Here is an 18,327-nt window from a genome sequence, read left to right as displayed (position 1 = left end):
TCATGGAGGGAGTTTGTGTGTGTGTGTGAAAAATTCCTTTTCAATGGAAAAAGCTGGAGCCTGTAGACCCTCATTACCACAACTCTTTTCCTGCCTCAAGTTTAAAAACAAACACAGGAATACAAAACTGTAAACACGAAATTTTAAACACCAAAACTTTAAATGCAAAATTTTAAATGCAGAATTTTAAATGCAAAATTTTAAATGCAGAATTTTAAATGCAAAATTTTAAATACAGAATTTTAAATGCAAAATTTTAAATGCAAAATTTTAAATACAGAATTTTAAATGCAAAATTATAAATGCTAAATTTTAAATGCAAAATTTTAAATGCAAAATTTTAGATGCAATCTCCACCAAGAAATTGTTGTTCAAGGCTACATTCATACTCATGATTGTTTTGCCTTTTTGACCTGCTTTCCAGACTTTTTTTTTTTATACATTTTGCAATTAAATTGCAAATGTAAAGAAATAGGAGAGCAAAGCAACCAAAGGGGTGAGACTGGCAGATATTTGGAATATTTGACTGTGTGCTTCTTCAGAATTATTGTGTCAATGTGACTTTTGGCTCTTTTGAAACCCTTAAAATACTTGAACAGATGTAACTCCTATATTATTTATATATATTATTTTCAGCCAGGTTACAAGTAGCAGGGAAATTTTTCAGGAAATAGAGGAAAACTGTGGATTTGAGAGGTTTTTTTTGCAGAGTTATCATTTAAAACCTCAGTCAGGATAACATTCCTGGGAGTCAAGGATTTATCAAACAACCCCAAATAATTCATCAAATTATCCCAAAGAACCCCAAATTTGAAAACTGGTCATTTGGAATTGCAGGAGGGAAATGTGAAGATCCATGGTAATGATTTAATTGTTTATTATTGCTAATAATCCAATGGTTTCTTGTGATTGGAGAATGTAGAATTAACCCTTCCAAATGTTCATGTGAAAGAAGAAATCCTCCTGCTTCTAGAGGTAGAAGTTTCAGGCCAATAAAACCTTTCTGCAAAGGCAAATGGTTGGAATTAATTAATTAATTAATTAATTAATAATAATTTACAATAATTACAATTCAGACATTGAACAGATAACATGTTAATATCTGAGATGGCAAAATTCCTTTTGCTCCCTATAATGAGAAGTTTTTTTTCAGTTCAGGCTGTTTCAAAATGGATAAAATTTAACCTTTTTTTTTTTTCTTTTCCTCCATTTAACTAGAAAGTTTTCTACATAGCATCAACCTTCCTAAATTATTTTTTTTTACCTTGAAATTTTTAGGCAATGAGAACAAAAGTTGTTTTTAGTGATCCACAGTGCACACACCTGGTTTTAGGAACACCAAGTCATCAACTTTAGTGGAGCTGCAGAGGGAAAAGTGGTTTTGTTTCACACAGAGCATCAGGGAAGGTGGAACACACACACATGGATGGTGGATTTTCCCCCATATTTGCCCCAAAACATTGGGATTATTCCATTGGAGCACCACCACCTTGAAGCCATTCCTCTTTTTCCCATGAATATTTGATGAACTAATTAATGGCACAGCCAGGAGAGCTACTTTAGAGGTCCCTCCTTCTGTGCCATTCCCTAAATAATATCTTCTTTTACCAGAGAAACTTAGAATTTATTTCCCCATTATCACTTTGCTTTTCCTCAAAGTTCCTGAGAGGCTTTCACTTCCATTAAAGTACTTGAAGGACACAGGAAAAATGATGGAAAACTGAATTCTTTTGTGGCCCAGAGCCTGTGAGGATCCCCAGGGAGGGAAAAGAAACCCTGAGCCCCCTGGGCAGCCCTGTGGCAGCAGGAAGGTGGGTGCCAGCATGTCTGCCAGCTCCAGATCCAGGTGGATTAAGAGTGTTAAGGCAGCTTAACCAGCTCCCAGGAGAGACATTCCCATGGCTTGGAAGGCTCATTCCACTGCAGCAGTTGCTTGGCTGCCATTTGGGTGGAAAGCAGAGGGTTTTTCCTCCTGGAATTGTGCACAGCAGTGCCTAATTTTGCCTTTTTTTGTTAAATCTCAGAGTTTGGATGCTCAGAAACCACCCCCCTTGCCAGGTTTAATGGGCATTGCCATGGAAGTTCTCAGGCTGAGGCCAGGGAAGAAGGGAAAAGGGCAGGTTTTTTCTTGTTTCATTCAACTAACAGCCCCAATCTAGATTGATTTCCAAGTTTTATTGCCATTAAAATATCAGGAATTCACTGAGTCACGTGTGTTTTGTCTTACAGGAGGGCTGGATGTTTCATCCATATTAACTAGCATGGAAGAATCCTGAAGGTTTACTGTCAAATATTGAATCCTGAAGGTTTATTGTCAAATATTGAATCCTGAAGGTTTATTGTCAAATATTTAGCGAACGAGCTTCGAAATATTGAAAGAAACATTTTTAAAAATTATTTTTTTTAAACTATTTGACCGTTATTTTTAAAATCACAGCGTCCTGTTATCTTTAAAACCTCTCAGCTGGTTCCCACCTGATCAAAACTTAGTGGGCTGAGCACAATATATAACATATGTCTGTCATATGTTAACAGGTGATTATTCTTCTCCTTCATTGCTTTGTTGGAACACACAATTACCTCAAAACTCACCTATTTTTCAAGCTGTTGCTGCAGTTCCTCAGCTCTCCTCTGTCAGGCCCCTCTGCAGAGCACATGGCCAGGCCATTTATATAGTTAACTATTCCTGTGTTCTGGAATGGCATCTGTGGATTATTGGCAGTGTTAGGCTAGAGCAGATCTTCAGTTACACTCCTGCTGCACTTCCACAAACACTTTAAGCCACCCTAAGCCAGAGATGCTGCCCTGCCCTGCACAAATGTTCCTGCAGCTGCACATTGAACTCATTGGGGAGCTGATTTGGGTTCAAACCAGCCCAGAGAACAACCCAAACCAAAACAGGAGCTTTAAATCCCTTTCTGAGCTCTCCTCCTCCCCAGCCTCACCAAGATTTATGCTGGCTCAAAGCTCAGCACCTTCCTGGGGTTTAAGACCACAACAAGTGTGTGAAGGAAACCAGGAGCTGCTTTTTTTTGGTGTTCAAGGGCTGGTTTAAAGGGCTTGTGGAGCTGCAGTTCAAACTGTGGCTCATTGCTAAACAGCCAGATATTCTAAAAGAGGATTAATAGTCATAATTTTAAGCCCTGACTCCCAAGGCACACCTTGGACAGGGCCCAGGGTGTGGGCTTGGACTCATTCTGTCTCTCCACCTGCCTGCCTTTAACCAGTTTGCTCTGAATAAACCTCAAGTTGTATCTTCTGGGATCCAAACTAAGCAAAACACGTTTCCACACCCACTGGAACAGTTCTCTCTCCTCTCACAGCAGATATTTTCTGTATCAGGCGGTTCCACTCAGCATTTGTGCAACAAAACAGTCAGAGGAAAATACAGGACCTGGGTGAATTGTGCTTGTCACTGTTACAGTCTGACACTCTGAGTCACTCAGTCCTTTCCTCCAAAACTTTGCTAAAATAATCCATGAGTGGTTTTTCTTTGGATTACAAAGAATTGCAGAGTTTCACTCACCCCAAATTACATTTATTGTGTTGTTGGACATCAGGATAAAGTCACAGATGGTGGTTGGTTGCATTATCTCCTTTTGTTAGATTTCCAGGCCTTACAGAGCACTGTGCTGCTTGGAATTTTTGAGACAATTTCAGCTACTTCAATAAAATTAAATGCCTTTTTTGAGACAAATTCCCCTTAATTTAAGTAATCTTGTAGCACAATGCAAACAGTAGTTATGGTGGGGTTTTTTTCCCCTTGTCTCTCCTGCCAAATTTAATGCATTATGTACAGGAGTTCTTAATTTAAGTCTCAATCTCTTCCAGGTGTGTCCTGTCTTTGGAGTTCCTGCCAGGTGAGCACAATTAACCCTTTTGTGGGTGTGGGCATGAAAAAGTGCATCACCCCCTGATTGGGGGCTTTGCTTGGGTGATTTTTTAACAGCTCACACCTGCTCAAAGCTGAGGACAGGACGTTACTCTGAGTTGCTTCCAGTGCCTGGGAAGCCTCCACCAAACCACCAATTCCTTCAGCTGATATTGAAGAATTAATTGAAGAATTAATTGAGGAACTAATTGAAGAATTAACTCCTGCACCCTGCAAAGCAAAATTCAGGTATGTGGTTTGCTTTGTGTCATTTAGGAGACACGGGGAAGATCAAGGACTAATTAAAGAGGTTACTGCCAGTTCTGTTTCAACTGTGAGTTTTCTCCTCCACAGTAACTAGGACACTGTGTTATAAAAATAATCTTACAAAATTCCACGGTGGAATGTTAGTAAGCTCTTAAGGTGTGCCCCAGGTTACTGCTGTTTGTGTGTCAGTCACTGGTTTATTTCTGATTTCACTTCAGCTTTGAGAAGCCAAACTAATTCTGATGTTTTCTTAAATATTCTGTGTGGAAGATCAACAGCAGTGGAGAGATTTTTTTAGTCTTAAAGAACCACAGGATCCTTTAGGTTGGAAAAGTTCCTCTGAGATCTCCAAGTCCAACCATCCCCCAGCACTGCCCCTTGTCCCCAGGTGCCACCTCCACAGGGCTTTGAAATCCCTCCAGGGAGGAGAATCCAGCCCTGTCCTGAAAATGTTGGAAAGAAAGTTCTCTTGGACTGTGTGGATTTCCAACCCTTTCTGACTGCTCAAGAATTCTGGCTTTGCTTCACTAAGAGCTTGCAACCCAATAGTTGCTTTTTGGTTATAAAAGTCAAACAATTCATGGATGAATTTGCAGGTGCAAGTTCTTAAAATTAAAAAGAAAAAACAACCCCAAACCAAAAATACAACCAACCAACCAAAGAAAAAAAAAAGAAAAAATAAGAAAAGGATAATTAAGGGTTTCTCTAAAATTATCTGGAAGGCTGCTGCTGAAAAAGCAGTTCAGCAGACTTTGAGATACTACAGATTATTATCCCAACTTTTTATTTCTTAGCCCTTTGTGTCTTTGTCTAGACTCTCCTCCACCTTTATAGCATTTATTGCTGTCCTTAAAAGTGAGATCTTTAAATAAGAGTAGAGTAAAACCATTGACTGTCCCAGCTAAATACTTAACACACTATTTAAAACTGAAGCTCCCTGATCTGAATCCATTCAAAAAAATCCACTTAAATTCCAGAACAGAGTATTTCCCACTGACAGAGTTGAGTGAACAGAGCTGAAAGGTCTCTGATTCTCTGAAGGGAGGAGTGAGATGGGACAGAACCTGTTAGTCTGGACCTGCCAACCCAGCTCCTGAGTGTGGAAGCACAACCTCCTCCAGAATGGTGCTCCTTGGACCAGGGGGAAAAATGAAGAGAAAATTTAAAATCTGATCCGTTGAAATTCAGATTAATTTTTTTTCCCTGGTATTTCCATTTAAAGGAAATGTCTTAAAACCCCAACATTTAAATCCAGATTGATTTCAGTCCTTTTCCAGTGTAGAAATGCTCAGGAGGATGGCAATGCCACGAGAATCCCTTCAAAGCACGAGGAGTGATTTTTATCTTTAAAGCAAAGCCAGAGCGTTTTTATTTGAATTCCTGAAGTTGTGTGAGACAAACCCTGGCTGCTTAAATTATTTCGTGCTGTAGCTCTTAATTATCAGAAGCTACACTTTAATGAGAAGTTCCTACAACCTGAGAGGCACTGAATGCTTATAAAATAGCAGGGTGTTCAAAATGATGCCCCCCTTTCACAGTGCAGGGGTCAGCCTGGGATTCCAGCGCTGCTTGGAAGCCATAGGTGAAATTAAATGCTAATATTGGGTTTTTTTAGAACATTCTGGCTGTCCCAGTGATGTAACAGGTGGTCTGTCACAGGAATTGCTCTCTGACATGTTGTGATCTGGAGCTCCAGAGTTCTGCACCCTTTTTTTTGCACCCTGAGCTTTTCTGTGTCTGTCATTCCCCACCCACCTCTCTGGCTGCTGTGTCGTGAGTTGCTGTTGATCTGCTTTGCTTCCCCCAAAAGGAGCCTTTATTCTGTGTTCCCAGAGCTGGCATTTCATCCCTGGAATTAATACCTCCCAATGGTACCAACTTTGCTACTTGGAAAGGCAGAATTTTTCCACAGGAAACTTGGCAGGGGACGTGTTAGAGCTGCTCTTAACAGTTTAATTAATGCTGTGTTATGTATGCACAGTTTTTTGGTTTGGTTTTTGTTTTTTTTTTTTTTAACAGATACTATTTGGAAACACTGCTTGATATATAGAATGAAAAAAGTGTGCACACTCCCTGAGTGATGCACGTTGTTGTGGCTGTGAACTCTGTACGTTTGTAATGTGAAATTTGCCAAAGTTAATGTGTTGAAAAGTAACAAGTTACTTAAGTTAGTTAAATGTCTCTTCCTGGAGGAAAAATTACCATAATGGTTACTTTTACTAAAATGCAATTACTGTCACTGGAACAATCAATCATATTTTCTGGTGGAAGGAGCTTTGCCTAGTTTTGAGTGCATTAAAATGTAGGATTTCTCTGCTCTGTGTTCAGAGGAGCTGCACAGGCAATAAACTTCTGGGGAGAACCAACTGAAAGTTCTGCTCATATGGTTGTCTCTCATGATATTCCAAAACAAACTTCTTCAGTGAAATGGAGCCCAGTGGCTTGTAAAACACCAACCAGAGCATCATAAACTCTGAAAGGCTTTCAAAATATTGGAGAGAGGTTTGGTTGCAGCTGAGCTTGATTAAAACCCCAAGCAACAGGTTCCCATCTGCATTTCCCACTTGGCTGCCAGAACCTGGGAGGTTCTGCATGGAAATGTGGGACAGAGCTTAAAGATCATCCTGTTCCAGGGACACCTTCCCCTAGGCCAGGATAACACTCAAACATATTTTCAGGGCTGTTTTTAGAGGAGTTTTCTTCCTTGCACAAAATACTTTTGTCCACAAAGAAGATTTCTACTCAAATTCTCAGAGATGAGAAATAATTTTGGTGCTCAGCTTAAGATGTCCTGTGAATATCTGAATTATTTTTTCAGGTGGTATTGATCATTACCATGTGGAAATACAATCTGAACCCATCACTTAGGGCACAATTAATAATCTCCTGAAGGTTCTGAAGTTTAGCTGACTTGTTCTGAGGCAGTGAACCCCAAAAGGACATTTATGCTTTCATTTTTTATGTGTCTTTCTATGGAAACAAAAATAGCATCTTCATGGCAAAACAACAGCTCAAACATGCAGCAGAAGTGCTCTCACACTTTGAGATTTGTATTCATATATGATCCTGCTGTGCTAAACACATTGTCCCAAACACAAGCATTCCATAGATCCCCAGGTTTTGTTGGGATTGGGCTAAATTTAACTTGCACACACCACTGATAATACTCATATTTAGGCAATTTTCTGCTGAAAATATGACTGTTATTTGAATTTCAGTGGTAGTAGCTCAGTGAATTAGTGCTGCAAGTGTATTTTCAGTATTTATTTCTGTGTGTGCTTTCCAAGCTCTCTTCAGCACAAGGGAGAAATAACCTTTGATTTAAACCACAGGGTTTTCTTGTAAGTTTATTAAGGTGGTGCATTAAAATATGTGTTTTGGTTTTAAAATTTACTCCTTTATATGAAAAAGTGTTCTGGCTGGTGTTCTGTTGGACTTTGGAGAGATCCCTTTTACAAAACTGACCTTTTACTGACAATGCTTTACTTCCCATCTCACTATTCTGGCTCACATGATAATATGAAAAACCCTAAAATTTTATCAAAGGCCAAATTATTCTGTTCCAAACCCACTGAGAGACTTTTCACTAGATTAGGACATATTGTTTATCAATTCTTGCTAATGAATGACTATCTCCTTATCACATTTTCTATTAAACATCTTTACATTAATATATATTTTTCTGGAATGCTCACCTATTAATAACCTCACACGGGTTAGGATCACCCTGCGCTGTTCCCATCTTTGCAATACCTTCCTGGAAAGGATAATTCCTGCAGTGCTATAATCACAGGAGTGATAATATTGTCCTGATGTTAGAAATGGAGGTTAATACAAATGAGGTTCTAATTAGAATTCCAAGGCCTGGAATTGGCACGGGGTTGATTTCCTTGGCTCGTGGCCTAATCTTGTTATGTTGTTTTGAACTATGAAGAGAGTGGGTTTAAAGATCTCCAGCAGAGCAAATGGGATGAGGGAGTTCTAAAGAGCTTAAAGAATCACAAAAGTGTAACTCCTCCAGAGCAAACCAGGTAATAAACCTGATTTTAATTGTTTTCAATGCAGGTTTTGGGGGTGTCAAACAGAGCCAGTCCAAGCCTTGGAGGGTTTGTGTTACCACCTGTGCTACTGCTCTCTAATTGTACAGCAATATGGAGGTGTAAACCATTAATAATGTTACATTTTTATTTTTTAAAGTGCTTTTAGGCTTGAAATACTAAAAACTCACTTCATTCTGGCAAATATATATATAACATAATGTTATGCAGCCTCTATAGCTCTTCTAGTAAGACATTAATTTCCATGAGTTCTGAGGGATTTGTATCAAACTTTGATTTTGGTTGACTGATGGCACAGGGAATTCAGACATTTTAGTCCTTTATTTGTTTTGTTGCTTTGATAAAATTCTGCTGCCCCTGATATACCATAAAATAATATCTCTAAAATAAAATAGAGGGAAAGAAATGTTAGCAAGGACCTTTCTGAAATCTAGTCCAGGACTTCTTTGAACACCAGAAATTTTGGTCTTGTGAGTTATCCAATTTCTACCTAACGTGTAAACCATTAGTAATATGTTACATTTTTATTTTTTAAAGTGCTTTTAGGCTTGAAATACTAAAAAGTCACTTCCTTCTGGCAAATATATATATAACATAATGTTATGCAGCTTCTATAGCTCTTCTTAGTAAGACTGGTCAGAGCATTAATTTCCATGAGTTCTAAGGGATTTGTATCAAACTTTGATTTTGGTTGACTGATGGCACAGGGAATTCAGACATTTTAGTCCTTTATTTGTTTTGTTGCTTTGATAAAATTCTGCTGCCCCTGATATACCATAAAATAATATCTCTAAAATAAACCAGAGGGAAAGAACTGTTAGCAAAGGCTTTTATGAAATCAAGTTCAGGTCTTTGAACACCAGAAATTTTGGGTTTGTGAGTTACCAGTTTCTACCTAATATTCTCTTCTGTGTTAAGGTGTGTAAAATGTGGAAGTCCATCAACATTTTAAAATACTGTTTTCCACTTATTAGAACGTGGTTTTTTCCTTTAGGTCACATGTGATTCATTTTGTACACAAATACACACACACATTACATAGAAATAGACACAAAGCAATAATTTTTTTAAAAAAATCCCATTTTTGCTTTAAAGAAACCTTCAAAAGTATCCACATTAATGGCTTAATTTCAATTCCACCCTTGATGAGAATGAAGGCTTTGCTGCACTTTTACTTTTCTCCCTGTGAGAAAGCAGCTGGAAAGCTGGAAAGCACAAACTTCCTACAGGCAGAATTTTGTGTGGAAAAAGAATATGAAGTGTTCGAATCAGTTCTCTCTGTACCTCGAGGAGTTTGGGTGAGATTTTTTTTATTCAAATCCTTGACTTTTCATCTTGGAGGATCCTTAATTTTTCTTCCTTAATTTTTTAAAATTTTCTTATAATTACTCCCCCTTTCAACAATCATTCCTTGGGATTCCCTTGGATCTGCTGATGAAACATCAACTTAATCCTGACTCTGTGGCTCTTTGCAGCTGCTGAAATTTGACTTGCAACCCAAGCAGATCATCTTATAATTTATAATTTTGCCCTTTTCCCTGTGCTACTTACTCAATGAATCCCTGTGGGGCTGTGTCTCCCAGGGAATTCCCTGTGGATTTGTAGCAAATCCATCGCAGCGAGACGCCGGGAAGCGGGAGGAGGTGGAAGGAGGGAAACTAGGTCAGCTGAAATGATCCCTGAGACTGCTCAGGAGGGCCTGGGAAAGCAGGATTCTGATTTCACACCTGATCACTTCCCACTTGGAAAATAAAAATACCTGGATTTGTGTGGCTGCGCTTCAGGACACCACGGGAATATTCCAGGAGCTGAGGAAAACAACTGAGCTCCTAAACCCCTAAACTTTGAAATAATAGAATAAACCTCTTTGCTTTCCATTGTTTAGTGAAGATAACAGTTGAGTCTAGTGCAGGTTATTTTCCAAGTGACTAATTTTGGCAATTAGGAGCTGTTTTCTGCTGAAATTCCTGATTTCTTTTGCATGAGCAGAGTCCTGCCTTGGGGATCTCCTGTTCTCCAAGGAGGAGACAGCCTGGAGTGTGTGTCCCTGATGTCCAGACCCTTTCCTCTACCAAAATACACATCTTTTTCCCTGCCTGCCTTTATACCTTTTCCTCCTGTCACTCCTACAGTTTATTTTAAACTTTAATTTATACGGAGCTCCTGCTTTCTCTATCAATATCACATCATTATTCTTACCTGATTCTCTTGATAATTTGTTTGCACTGGAATTCTTGGCAGTGAACTAAGAATTTCATTGTCTACCTACTCTCTTTTCTCTTGGAGAGTATAATAGAGTGGGAGGGAGAAGCCTCATGGTAATATTTTTATATTTGAAATGTAGCCACACTTTATGTGCTCCTACACATCGTGCTACTTATAGCTAATGAAACAAGTCTCATCTTGTGGTCTAGAGCTTTTCTATTTTGGACTATTTTGGGCTAATTCCACTCGTTTCAACTCACTCTCAGTAATGCTGCTTCTCTTCTCCCTGGGATGGTTTAGGAAGGGACAATTAGCCCTGCCTGGGAAGCACAGCAAGAATCCTCACCCTAAAAAGGAGGAAGAGCAGGTGCATTTCATGGGATGGTGCCTGGATTGTCATGGAGGGGGATGGATCCTTCAGAAACACAAAATACTTCCTCTTCTCCACCCAATAATTTCTGGGATGTGGTGACACAGAACTCGGTGTTTTCCTCCTCTCCCACCCGAGGCTCCTGGGACATCAAAGTTCCCACAACCTTTCCTGTAACAAATCCAGCAGCACAACTGTTCTAATTCCAAGTCAATGGTAAGCTGAGGAAAAGAAAATCCAGCACCTGCTGAACAATTACTAATTTCATATTAGAATGCAATTTTTTGTTATGTATCTTTATAAACCCACCATGGAGTAAACAAAGCATACACAGCAAGTGAATAGAATTTAGTTTAAAAATAGGTTACCATTGGCAGAGCTGATTATTTTTAATCCCTGTTTCTTTTCTCTGAGAGAAAAGATACTTTTCCAAGACACACAGTTTATTACAAAAGGCAGCTTTTCTAATGGCACATCATCCTTTTGCACATCCATCATCTCCTGCCTGGGAGATTATTTGTTCTGCTGCGAAGATTCTGTTTTGAACTAAGTTTACTATGCACTTCTCTCCTTACAGAAACTATTTTCCAGCCTATTTTTAGGTTGCTTCGATTTCAAAGTAAGCTGGGAGTGCTTTGATAAGGCTCAAGGGTTGCACCTCACCTGAATTCAAAAGGCACAGCAACAAGGAACCTGCTGTGCTCTTCTCCCTCTCAGCCAAATTCCACGGTTGGCACCTGATGGAAAAGAGAAAAATCATGTGATTCACCCAGATAGTGAAAAACCAACTCAAAATTTGGGAGTTTAATTACACTTTAGTATGAGCAGCCAGTGGAGCATTCAAACCCACTCATTACAGACCAAAGAAAATATACATGGGAAAAAAAAAATCATTTATTTGGCTTTGCTGTTTCCAGCTCTGCCTTTGGCTTCAAACGGGTTAATGGAGCTGTAGAGGAAAACCATATTTCACAAAAAAAGGAAATATTCTGAAATGTGTACTGCTGGTGTACAGAAATACTCAGTTGGATTTTTATATTTTTTTCTTTTTTGCCACATCTTAACACTTAGAATCTTTTAGCCACATTAGAACATTTTTAATGGTTTAAGATTTCGCGACGGGTTTGAGCTGGTTCCTTTGAATCCCATTTCATAACTGCAAATGATGAAACTTTAAAAAAAAATATGATCAATTTTAATATTTAATATTTAATACACACTATCTTGGAGACTTGTTAAATCCTTAATATTTTTTTTAATAAATATGGAGATTAATTTTGGTGTCTAACTGTAGTTACACTCATCAAACATCTTCCATGTGATCAGTTTTTTGAAACTTGATGGTCTTTGAGAATATATGAAATACATGAAATAATGGCTACTTCTTCCCATAAATATCAAGATAATGCTTGACAAAGGAATACTGTGTCCTTTCTAGATGTGGGTGGACAAAATAGGTGACAGTTCATTCTTTTGAGGGTAAAACCAACCCTTTAATTCTCAAAGCACATTAACATTGATGCCATCAGTGTCTCCATGTGTTCCTGCTCTTTCCTGGTTCCACTCTCATGTTGCTCAATCACATCCCAATCCATTTGATGGTGTCCAGCAGGACTGGGAATTTTCTGAGACTGATACAGATATTTTTCAGGGGAATATTTCTGGTGGAAGGTTTCCCACTGCAGGTGGTGGTGGAGAAGATGCTGTTCCTCCCTAACTTGAGTTTCTCTGTTTGTTGTTAATAAGCAATTCTGGGAACAAATTGCATGGGAGATGCAATTTCCTTTTTATTGCCATGGAACTCTCAAATGTCAGTAAACTTAGTACTAATTTCCTTCTTTCTTTCTCCCCCCCCCACCTTATTTTTCCCTAATAAATGCTTGTATCGGTTTCATTATCATAAATAAATCTTAATTTCCTGTACTGTGTGTGCCAACCTGGAATAAATCCCTATGAGCACTTTCAAAATTTAGGAATTCAGTTTAGGAATTCAAGTGGTTTGTTCAGGGTTTTTGGAGTCTTTCAGGTCTTCCCCTCCCGAGGAAGTTGGAACTGCAGTGAGATCTCCCCTCAGTCTCCTCATTTCCAACTGAACACACCAAGTGCCCTCAAGGTCCTCACATGGCTTCAAACCAAGGCCCTTCCCCATCCTCATTGCCCTCCTTCTGCCTCAGCACCTCAAATTCCATGGACTAGGATGATCTTCTCTATTTTGCAGTACAGAAATCACCAGGATCAGAGAACCTCTCGTGGTGGGCTCACACTGAGCAGGGCAGTGCCAAGCTGAGCTGCCCAGATCCGTGTTGGAACAGGTTCCCCAGGGCAGTGGGCACAGCACCAAGGCTGCCAGAGCTCAAGGAGGGTTTGGATGATGCTCTCAGGGACAGGGTGTGACTCTTGGGAATGGGCCTGTGCAGGGCTGAGGGTTGGACTGGATGATCCTGGTGGGTCCCTTCCAACTCAGCACGTTCTGTGATCCTTTCATTCAAATCCTCTCCATCCCTGACAGCAACAAAATGAGAGAATCATCCAGGTTGGAAAAGCCCTCCCAGCCCATCAATCCCCCCTGTGCCTGATCCCTACCTTGTCCCCCAGCCCAGAGCACCCAGTGCCACGTCCAGTCCTTCCTTGGATACCTCCAAACCTCCCTGGGCAGCCCCTTCCAGCACCTGAGCACCCTTCCCATGGCTGCAGTGGGATTATCCTCACGCCCTGGCTTGGGTTCCAGGAGCAGCTGTGCCAGCACAGCAATGCTCTTTGCCACACAAAAATACAGAGTCTCTCTCTGTAGGTTTATTGTTTGTTTGGAAATAAAAACTGTGCAAAGGCAGATCCTTTGGGCTTGGCTGTGACCAGTCAGTCCCCAGGTGTCACACAGACCTTGTGTGAAACACAACCCTCAGGTTTTCAGTGTCTCATGTCAGAGTTATCCTGATAACATTAGTAAATGTTAATTATTAAACTGAAAAATCAGTTAATTAAAAAAAAAATAGTTCATTTGCTCGGTTTCTGAGCAAAACACATTAACCACTGGAACAGGGCAGCACTTTGGGTGTTTCTAGCTTTGGTTATCAAACCAGTTAATGTAGTTTCCAGTTTCCCTGGCTGGCCCTGCTGTTCCCTCCAGAGGTATCAGTATCCCCGGAGTCAGGAGGTGGTAAATCCATTTGTTCTGCTGGTTCCTGGGGCACAGCTGTTCCAGCTTGCTGGTTTTTGCCTGTCTGAGATCTTCTTAGGCCCAGGGGCTGATTTACTGCCCCATATGCTCTCTGTGGCATTTCTGCACCCGCAGTGACAACCTTGCACTGCTCAGAGTTTACCTGTATTTAGCTGCTGCTTTTCTCTCATTTCAGACAATCTCATGCCCTCTCTGTGTGAGAGACAGAACCTTTTAATAACTTTTTACAATATAGGTGTCAGACTTTTCCATGAGAGCCCTTTGGACCAGAATATCACGTTATAAGTGCTGTTAGTCACTTGTGATGCTCCTTTTTTACTTTCTTTATGAAAGAGACAACTTTTAACCGTGTTTTTCACCGTGGCTGTGATCTGCTTTTTAACTGCAACTTAGATCTTAAACTGGGACTGGCAAAACTGTGGCTTATTTAAACCAGCACCGTGATCTTGCAAAGATTAGACGGTAACTCGAGAAGCAAACACAGTGATCAAAATTATGAAGCAACTGCCTCGTGAAGAGAGATTGAATTCTTCGGGAGTTTTCCACTCTGCAGTGAGAACATTCAATGCAGAGTTGTGGAGGGCAGGGCTGTGAATTCGTGAATAGTGTGGGAAAGGTGCACAGAACATCATTTTTCATCCTTTCCTCATCCCCCAAGAAGCAGGCAGTGCACAAACGTGAAGTGTTCTTAAATAGCGGGGGGAATGAGATGTTGGAATGCGCCGCTGCCGCGGGAGATTGCGGAGGCCAAAAGCGTGAATAGGTTTTTAAATCACCATCAGCGGCTATTGAAGGGAAACAAAAACCCTACAAACGCACACAAAGCCACTGCTCAGGGCACACACTCCTGCTCGGGAAGATCCTGAAGGGCTGATTGCAGGAGGTGGAGGTGTTACAGGCCTTGGTGGCATCCAGAGCCAGGAGAATGTGTTGATGAACGTTATTCACACCCAATTAGTGATTTTTTGTCAGGGGCACCTTCACTTCGTGGTTTGTCTTTGCTGGCATCACTAGAACCATTAAAAAAAATTAATTTCATTGATATTGGTCCATATTGCAAAAAAATTCCACCCTGGTCTTCAGCTCTGGGGTTTTATCCTTATTTTCAGCTGTTCTTTGCCTGCTTCACAGTATCCAAGGGGAAATGACTCCAGAGTAGCAAACAGAACACAAATATCATGGATGCACTGCAGAATTCATCCCGTTGTTCCCTTCCTTTGCATCATGTCATGACAGGGGTTCACACCTCCATTTTTCGTGTTCCTTTTGTATTGCACTTCCCTGCCCGTGACTCCAAGCCTGGAGAAACCCCCTGGATGGAATTTGCCAGCGGGTTGGGCAGCGAAATCCACACTTCACATGGGACTGCCCCGCCACCCCTGCCAAAAATAACAGGGATAACAGGTGGAAGTGGATCTGGGATGAGAAGCCAAAGGCTCCACAGCCATCCTTTGTTTCCTCAGCAAGTGGGAGTGTTCTCCTGCACGGAGCCAATTCCAGGCCCGGAATGCTGGGAATGACTCGTGCAGTGTTTTTCAGCCCAAGGGTTTCTCTGACTCACTCTGGTTGCTGGAGTTCGGTTTGGCATCGAGAGCATCACCTCTGTGACAGTTCAAACAGAGGGTTTGCTGTGGAAATTATTTGGGATACTTATTCCATACAGCTTTTAAACGCTGGAATCTGCCACTGCTTAGTTGGGGAGAGTTTAGTAACCCACAACCCCTCTGGAGCCCCCCATTAGTAATAATTATAGAAAGTTTTTCAGTTTTTGACTGAAATTCAGTGGAAAATTCAGTATTTTCCTGTTGGTTTATTTGCCTCTGTTGAGATTGAATCCTTCAGGATAGTGATGGATGAATGGAAACATTTTCATAGTGGTTTTATCCTGGCTGATTTCTTCCTCGTGCCCGAGCCTTGTAGGTGAGAAGTGGTGGCTGAACTTGTGTGGATTTATAGAATCCATCACATGTATTTCACGAGGCTTCTCAATTTGTTGTGATATTAAAAAATGATCAAGGCCTTGTGCCTCGAGAAATCCTGTAAATCAGGATTTAAATCCTGCTTTTGGGCTGAGTTTCTGATATATCTTAAGGCTTTTGCTGCCGATCCGAATTAAATGAATAACCTGCTTTTTCATGCAGAATTGCATCAAATCATTAGACATAAAAATGCCCCTTCTTTTCTTCCAGGCAAGAAATTAAGTTTTATTGTTCTAAAACCACGAAGGAAATAGAATAGTGGCCCACTGTCTTTCTCATGAGGTCTGGAAATGGGAGGGTTTGTTGGTCCATGGAGAAGAGATTCCAAGAGCTGCTCCAGGAATGCTGCTATAAACAGAACTGCAGTAGGTTTTGCTGTTTCCTGCTAAGTGTTTTTTGGCTACTGTGTGTAATTAATTAATACAAGTTCCATTAATACAGTTTGGAATTATTGTATCAGTTGATGTAACAAAAAGTCTCTTCTGGGCAAATTCTCTCCAGCTTTTTTTAATAAGGAATTTAAAATCAATCACTAAAATCAATCATTACTAGATACAGGTTGCAAATAGTTAAATAAGAAGATGTCTTTGAATTGTTGAGAGTTAACATATTATGAATTATTATTTAATAATATAAGTACTTTGAGTTACTAGATAAGGGCTGAAAATAAAATAGGAAATCACAGGATTTCCTGTGTAAGAAAACTGAAGTCCACAGCATCATTCTTGTGTTTCCAAAGCAATTCCTTTCAAAGTAAATTTTTTCCAAAGGTAACAAGTGACAGGAGAAGAGGAAACGGCCTCGAGTTGTGGCAGGGAAGGCTCAGATTGGATATTTGGAATAATTTCTTCATGGAAAGGGTTGTAAAGGAAGGGGCTGCCAGGGCAGTGGTGGAGTCACCATCCCTGGAGGTGGCACTTGGGGACATGGATTGTGGTGGTGCTGGTTGATGGTTGGACTTGATGACCCTAAAGGTCTTTTCCAACCTTAATGACTGCAGGATTTTACATCAGAGTCTGCCTGAGTGGGTGTTAGGGTGGGATTCACCTGGACAGAGTGAGGGAGATGCAGTACTGAAGGTGTGAGTTCCTTTCCTGGCTCCAATCCAGCTTAACCACGTTCCCAGCAGAGGTGCCAATTAAATAGTTCCCAGTTCTTGCAATAAAGTGCAGCTGCAGAATTCACCACTGTGGTGCAAAACTCGGCCTGGTGAGATATGTAAGTACCATGTGTGTGACTGTATGGGGGAAACTGCAAACACAGCTGCTTTTTTAGAGCTTTTACACTCTCCCAGTGGTTGCATCCAGTGATTCCCAGGTCAGGCTGTTGGGAGGTGGACATGAAAACCCTCTGCAATGAGGCTCCTGCCTGAGTGCTGATATCTCTTCCCATGACACTACACCACTTCTGCAGCCCAGGAGCTCCCTGCAGACAGCAAACCAACCCCCCCTGCATAGCTGCAGCCAAAATAGCCCCAATATTCTCCTTACTGCTACTACAGTAGCTCTTAAAATGAAGGGTGAGGTCATAGAAGCGTTTTGGGGTTTGGTTCAGTTTCCTATTTCTTGGTGGCTCTTTTTTAAGCCCCTCTGTCCTCCCGGGGTGCCCTCCTGGTGCTGAGTGTGCCCAGGCTGTTTGTGCTCCTCGGGGGCACTGGGACAGCCCCAGACAGCACTTGGAGCTTTATGGGGGACCAGAGGGGGTTTGCTCACATTCCTGGGGACAAACCAGTGGCAGAAAGCTCTTCTTAATTAACCATCAACTTAGGAACTGATACCAGAACACTTTGTTTTCCTTCTAGTTCCACAGAGAAATCCTGGGGGGCAGTTCTTTTATTTTGCACCAGCTCAGGATCTAAAAGGTTGAGCCTCAAGTAGGAGCAGATTGGCAGGTCCCAATAAAGTCCTAATGGAATAAATTTATTTACACTGATTGATAGTAAACATCACCCTCAGCAGCATGTTAGTAGCCTAATAGTATGTTTTTATTTGCTACTAGAAATCAACTTGTACATTTAAGATTTCTAATCCCATATCCTTATCACATACAGAGTGTCACATCCTTGCATATCAGGAATTTTGGGGCATATAAGGTGCATTTTGCTGTGTTCACTGGTGTGAGGGCTCCAGCTGAATTTTCATGCCCTTGAGTTGCAAGTGCCTGTGTGTCATGAGATCTTTTATTAAAAAAAATATATATCACACTGTTCCTATGCCAAATATTCCTTTGGGAAGCTATTCTTGCTCCCACCCCCAATAGTAACAAGAAAATCCTGCACTAGGAGTTATTTTTAAGTGGCTGGAAATAGCACCCACATTATTTCAAGCCACTGGTGTATAAAATGTTTGTAAGAAAAGAACAACCACTTGTTTTGTTGTGTTCTCACTTCTGTTTACCCT

General features: G+C 40.7%; 1 long non-coding RNA gene across 1 annotated transcript in view; it reads left to right on the top strand.

Moving 5' to 3' along the window:
• Positions 1–3,656: 3,656 nt before the first annotated feature.
• LOC135417468 (uncharacterized) overlaps positions 3,657–18,327 on the top strand; it is a 146,245-nt gene continuing 131,574 nt past the window's right edge. Inside the window, exons 1-2 of the long non-coding RNA XR_010432053.1 lie at positions 3,657–3,860; positions 3,950–4,120. This is a non-coding gene — a long non-coding RNA (uncharacterized LOC135417468). The remainder of the gene's footprint in view (positions 3,861–3,949; positions 4,121–18,327) is intronic.

Source organism: Pseudopipra pipra, chromosome 7 (genome assembly GCF_036250125.1).
Source record: "Pseudopipra pipra isolate bDixPip1 chromosome 7, bDixPip1.hap1, whole genome shotgun sequence".
NCBI classification, from domain to species: Eukaryota; Metazoa; Chordata; class Aves; order Passeriformes; family Pipridae; genus Pseudopipra; species Pseudopipra pipra.
The sequence above is the reverse complement of the archived record's forward strand: the minus strand, read 5'-3'. Positions and strand labels throughout refer to the sequence as shown.